The sequence below is a fragment of the Gavialis gangeticus genome, unplaced genomic scaffold (genome assembly GCF_001723915.1).
Source record: "Gavialis gangeticus isolate Ggan-Ray unplaced genomic scaffold, GavGan_comp1, whole genome shotgun sequence".
NCBI classification, from domain to species: Eukaryota; Metazoa; Chordata; order Crocodylia; family Gavialidae; genus Gavialis; species Gavialis gangeticus.
This window is the reverse complement of record NW_017728994.1, coordinates 14,639,284-14,645,509: the sequence shown is the minus strand read 5'-3', so window position 1 is coordinate 14,645,509 and position 6,226 is coordinate 14,639,284.

Sequence of the window (6,226 nt, the reverse complement as noted above, 5' to 3'; positions counted from 1 at the left end):
TTCTTTTTGGAGTCTTTTGAAAGATGAGGTAAAACCACAAAATGTTGTGCAATTTCAGGGAAGTATGAAAAGTTTTTCATTGCTCCTATGACTGCTCTGTTTTCTTCATAGAATCCTTGTTTTGCTAAGCATCTATTTTTTCCACTCCATTTAAAACCAAACAAATTAATAGGTATGATTTTTTCACTACTTTATCTGCTACATTAATTCTCTTGTACATAGCCCAAAAAAAGACTTTTTCATAAGGTTCAGACCTTTGGAAATGCTGTTGTGCATCTTTTGTGGTCTATAGGGTTTGCAGAGCTTTCAGTTGAAAACTATTGAATAACGTTCTTCAGTACTCCTCTTGTTGGCCAGCAGCATATTTGTTTCTACTCCACGGTGGTCCGTCGCTAGAGTAAAATCAGTAGATTTTTCCTTTAAAAATCCGTACAGTGTTCATGGAAGAGGCTAGGTTGATAACTCTGGGAACAAAAGTGCTTTATAACAAAGTCTGTTAATACCTAAGCTTGACTTGTTCATGTTGTCATTGAGGGTTATAGAATTCGTTTTGATTATTGTTTTTTTAGGGGTGGGAACAGGGTAAATAATATGACTGTATACAAATACAGTATAGAATCTGCACCTACTTAATGAAGCAATGTGAGCTTTTAAGGAACATGAACACCTTGGGGTTAGATGCAGGGCACAGCTGATTAACTTCTTTGCCTCCATTGCCAGGATCTACCCTGCTTTGTCAGCCTTCCAGTTATTCTTCTCTCTGTGCCTTGCAGCTGCACGGGAGAGGAGTCCCTTTAGCACAGGGGTGGGCAATTACTTCAACTGGAGGGCTGCTTAATGAGTTTTGGTGAACTGTCGAGGGCTGCAAAGGTAGCCCCACCCCTTGACCAATGCCCTGGCTGCTATCTTGGGACCAGAAGTCCCATGCCTGACCTTTGCCATTGGAAGTCCCTCCCCTTGCCCCCAGAAGTATGTGCCTCCAGGGGTTCACGTATCAGCCGGAGCCACCCCCCTCCCCCCCGGACAAGCTGTGGCTCTGTCCTGTGCCCCAGCTCCTACTTGGACCAGCCCCCAGGGAGCCATGTGACCAATCCCACTTGGTGCATGAGACAAGGGAAGGGGGGGCACTCACCTGTCCCCTTCCTCCATGGGACAGGGACCCCCAAGTCCCCAGAGCTGTGCAGTCCTGTCAGCAAGCCCTTCTGTGCATGCGTGCATTTTTAAAAGGGCCTGCAAACGGCTTAGCTGGAGTTTGTCCCGGCTCCAGAGCAAGATGCACAGGCAGAAGCCTGTTGTGCCCCTGTCGAGCCTAGGAACTCCCAGAACCCCCCAGCAGGACTCCAGTGACCGCCAGCACAACCAGAGGTAGGTGGGGCCCATGGCAGGGAGGAAGGGACCCCAACCCCAGACAACTGCAGGGCAGCTGAGTCCAAGTCAGGGAGGGATGCCGCCGCCAAGAAGCTATGCAACTGGAGCCTCACAAACAGGCACGCATGCCTGCCTAGCATGGGAGCTCACGCAGGAGGATCCGAGGCCCTGCCAGTGCACCCCAGGGTAGGTAGCCACATTTAGACTACCACCCGTAAAATGCAGATGGGCATGCACCACACCCTGAGGGTCTCTGAGGGGTCTGCACCCCTCCTCCCCCCAGCACCTCAGAAGCCTCCACCCAGATGGAGCCCCTGACTCGGCTGCGGAGGCTGCCTGACACTTTTTCAGGGTCTGAGAGCTTGGCCACCTCCCCTTGTGAAGTCTGCTTCCTTTTGGGGTCTCTGGTGCGCCAGCTGGAGGACCTCCAGGCCACAGTCCAGAGACTGTGTGCCATTGGGGATGGTGAGCGCAAAATCGACTCCTGTTACCAGGCCCTTCAGCTCCTGGAAGTGGAGGGTAGACCAAGGTCGCCTTCCAGGACAAGGGAGGACTCGGGGACCTTCCCTTATGTCAAGCCAAGGGGTTGAACAAAGGTGGTCAAGGGCCCCAAGGCCTACCTCACCAAAGTCCCCACCCCACTGGAGCTTTGCAGCAGGTATGAACCTCTTGCAGCCCAGTAAAGCCTGCTAAGCTGCCAGCTCCAGTAGACAGCACAGGCTTAACTATAGCTACCACCCCTGCTCTCCCTGAGGCAAAATGCAAAGTGTTTATCATGGGACACTTCATACTGAGGGGGCAATCTGCCGCCCTGACACCTTATCCCAGGAAGTCTGCTGCTTTCTGGCAGCAGGACATTGTGGAGAAGATTCCTGAACTCCTCTAGCCCACTGACCACTACCCTATGCTTCTTATCCATGTGGGCACAAATGATATGGCTCAGAGCTCTCCCAGTCAGGTCATAAAGTGCTACAGGGATTTGGAAGCAGGGCTAAAGGGGTTGGGTGTACAGGTGGTGTTTTCTTTGATCCTCCCAGTCTCGGGCTACAGGCTGAGGAGGATTGAGGTAGTAAACCAAAGACTGCGGCGCTGGTGTCATTGGGAAGGCTTTGGCTTCCATGACCACAGTCTGCTCTTTGAGAGAGGCAGCAAGCTGCTGAGAAGGGATGGGCTCCACCTCTCTCTGCTGGGGAGGAGGCTCTTCTCAGCCAGACTGGCTGACCTGCTCCACGGGGCTTTAAACTAAGCCCATCAGGGGATGGGAGGGACTACAGCCAGTGCTTGCCTGCTGAGCAACCCTTGCAAAGTCAGCAGGTCAAGGCACTTAAGGGAGCCCACCCCTGCCTCAGCTGTGGGTAAGGCAAGGACCCCTAAAGGGACACTTGCCTGCCTGTACACAAATGGCAGGAGCTTGGGGAATAAATAGGAGGAACTTGTCCTCCTGCTTAACACAAATAATTACGACATCATAAGGATAACGGAGCCCTGGTGGTATGCCACCCATGACTGGGCCACAGGTATAGACGGCTATACCCTGTACAGAAGGGATCGAGTGGACAAAAGAGGCGGGGGTGTAGCTCTCTATGTCAAGGAAAGCTACATATCCCTGCATGCTGACATCGGCACCCAGGGTGGATGACTGGAGGCCCTTTGGGTTAAAATCTGTGGGGAATGTGGTACAACGGACATGCTGGTGGGAGTCTGTTACAGACCTCCTACCCAGGATCAAGAACTTAACCAGGAGTTTGCTAGGAACTTGACTGAAGCTGCACGCTCCCAGTGCATGGTTGTCATAGGAGACTTCAGCTACCCTGGTATCTTGTGGAAAGAGCGCTCGGCCAAATCAGAGTGGTCGCAAAGCTTTCTCTTGTGCGTGAATGAGCTCTACCTGACACGAGAAGTTGACGGGCTGAAGAGAAGTAAACTCTGCTTGACCTGGTACTGGCTACGGGGGATGACTTAATCGTCAGCCTAACGATTGAAGGGAAGCTGGGTTATAGTGACTGTGAGCTGATCACCTTCACCATCCACCGTAAAGCTGGCAAGTCAGCAATACAGAAGTCTTTGACTTCTGGAAAGCTGACTTTGACAAGCTCAGAAGGCTTGTCAGTGAGTCCCTAAGGGGCTATGACCCAAAGGGGAGGGGAGTTCAGAAAGTGTGGTCGCTCCTCAAGGGAGCGATCCTGGATGCACAAGCTAAGTATTGCATCTCAGAGGAAAGGCAGCAAAAGGGCATAGCAGCCCCCTTGGCTCTGCAGGGAACTAGCGGACTTCCTGCATCTGAAAAGAAAGACCTACAAAGGATGAAGGACTGGATCCATCTCCAAGGAGGAATATTCTGCAGTGGTCCGAACCTGCAGGGAGTGAACCAGGAAAGCCAAGGCTGTGACTGAACTCCAACTAGCTGCAAGTATCAAGGAGAATAAAAAGTCCTTTTTTAGATATGTGGCGAGCCAGAGGAAAAGCAAGGGTAACATTGGACCCCTGCTAAACCAGATGGGACAACTGACGGCTGACGCCCAGGAAAAAGCCAACTTGCTAAACTTTGCATCGGTTTTTCACCAGTCCCAAGGGGTGCCCCTACTCATTACAGGGCAGGAACGCCTGGGTGAGGGTGATTCCTTACCCTCCATCAATGCTGACCTTGTGAAGGAACACCTTGACAGGCTGGACACCTTCAAGTCAGCCAGCCCAGACAGTTTATACCCTAGGGTACTCAAGGAGCTGAGCTTTGAACTCTGGGTGCTCTGGTAAAGTGCCCAATGACTGGAAGAAGGCCAATGTGGTACCTATCTTCAAGAAAGGGAGGAAAGTAGATCTGGCAAACTACAGGCCCATCAGCCTGCCCTCTATTCTGGGGAAAGTCTTAGAAAAGATTATCAAAGAGGCCGTTCTTAACAGACTGGCTGATGGCAGCATCTTGAGGGATAGCCAGCCCAGGTTTGTTGCAGGTAGGTCTTGCTTGACCAGTCTTTTTTCCTTTTACGACCAAGTGACCTATCACCTGGACAAGGGAGAAGAGATCGAAGGCTTTTTTTAAAGTCAAGATGTACGACATCAATCTGGTGTCCCATGATCATCTCTTGGCAAAACTGGCCCGCTGCGTTCTTGGCTTCACCATGATCCGCTGGCTGGGGAATTGGCTCTGTGGTCGGACCCAGAGGGTGGTGGTTGACAAAAGTCAATCATTGTGGTGCCCTGTGACCAGTGGGGTCCCTCAAGGCTCTGTCCTTGGGACAACACTATTCAACATCTTCATTAATGATGTGGACATTGATATCAGAAGCAGACTGGCCAAGTTTGCTGGCGACACCAAACTCTGTGGTAAAGCATCCACACCTGAGGATGGGAGAGAGATCCAGATTGACCTTGACAGGCTCAGGAAATGGGTGGACGAGAACCTGATGGGGTTTAACACTGAAAAGTGCAAGGTTCTCCACCTTGGGAAGAAAAATGCGCAGCATGCATATAGGCTCGGCAGTGTTACACTGGCTAGCGCTACGGACGAAAAGGACTTGGGGGTCGTGATTGACCACGAGATGAACATGAGCCTTCAATGTGATGCTGCTGCTAGTAAAGTGAGCAAAACGCTGGCTTGCATCCATAGATGCTTCTGAAGCAAATCCCAGGATGTCATTTTTCCATTGTACTCGAGCTTGGTGAGGCTACAGCTGGAGTACTGCATCCGGTTTTGCGCTCCACAATTCAAAAGGATGTGGAGAAGCTTGAGAGAGTCCAGAGGAGAGCCACATGCATGATCAGAGGTCAGGAAAACAGACCTGATGATGAGAGGCTGAGAGCTATGGGAGTCCTCAGCCTGGAAGAGCACAGGCTCAGAGGTGATCTGGTGGCTGCTTATAATTTTATCAGGGGTGCTCACCAGGATCTGGGGGAATATCTCTTCACCAGAGCACCCCAAGGGATGACAAGGTCAAACAGTCACAAACTCCTTCCTTATGTCCAGCCTGAAATGATCCTGAAGAACTTCTTTACAGTCCGAGCCCCCAAGGTCTGGAATGGACCACTGCTGGAGGTGGTTCAAGCACCTACTTTGAACTTCTTCAAGAGAATTTGGATTTCTGTCTTGCTGGGATCCTATGACCCCTGCTGACTTCCTGCCCCTGGGGCAGGGGGGCTGGACCTGATGGTCTTCCAAGGTCCCTTCCAGCCCTAATGTCTATGAAATCTATGAACCTTGCCCCAGTTGGGCAGCGCCTGCCCCAGCCCTACTCCATCTCTCATCATGGGGGGCCTTGATCACCTCCCACATGCCCCTTCCCTTCTACAACAGACTTACCAGCTGGACGCAGCTCTCCAGGCTGCCAGACTACGTATGGGAAATCCGATTGGTATTGGCCAATATGCATCCTTAAAAATTGGCTACTGGTATCAGCTCCCAAGATCTCTATCAGTGCACCCCTAATTGTTACTTCTTTAATAACTAGCCAAAGTACCTGGCTTTGCACAGGTTGCAGTAATCAAATTTTAATGTTTTATAACTAAAATATTTTCATTCTATCTTATTTCCCTCTACTAATAAGCTGTGTATATTTTAGTTTTGTACCCTATTTTACTTGTGTGATACAGCTTGACATGGAGCTTTGTCTGTGTGAATGACAACATTGTACTCTGGAGTCATTTTCTCCATGGCACACTTGAAACTGAACATCGTTTTCCTTGTTGAGCATGTCTTGCAACTGCAACACCATCTGCAGGTTGTTTTGAATGACATTGTTGCAACGCTCTTCAGCCTGCTTTGTATTGTCACCCAGGAAGTAGATCTGCAGGAATTTGGGCTCTTTGCTTGGGAATGGCATCAGACTGTAGCGAAAATAGATACTTTTCTCTATGTTTCTTT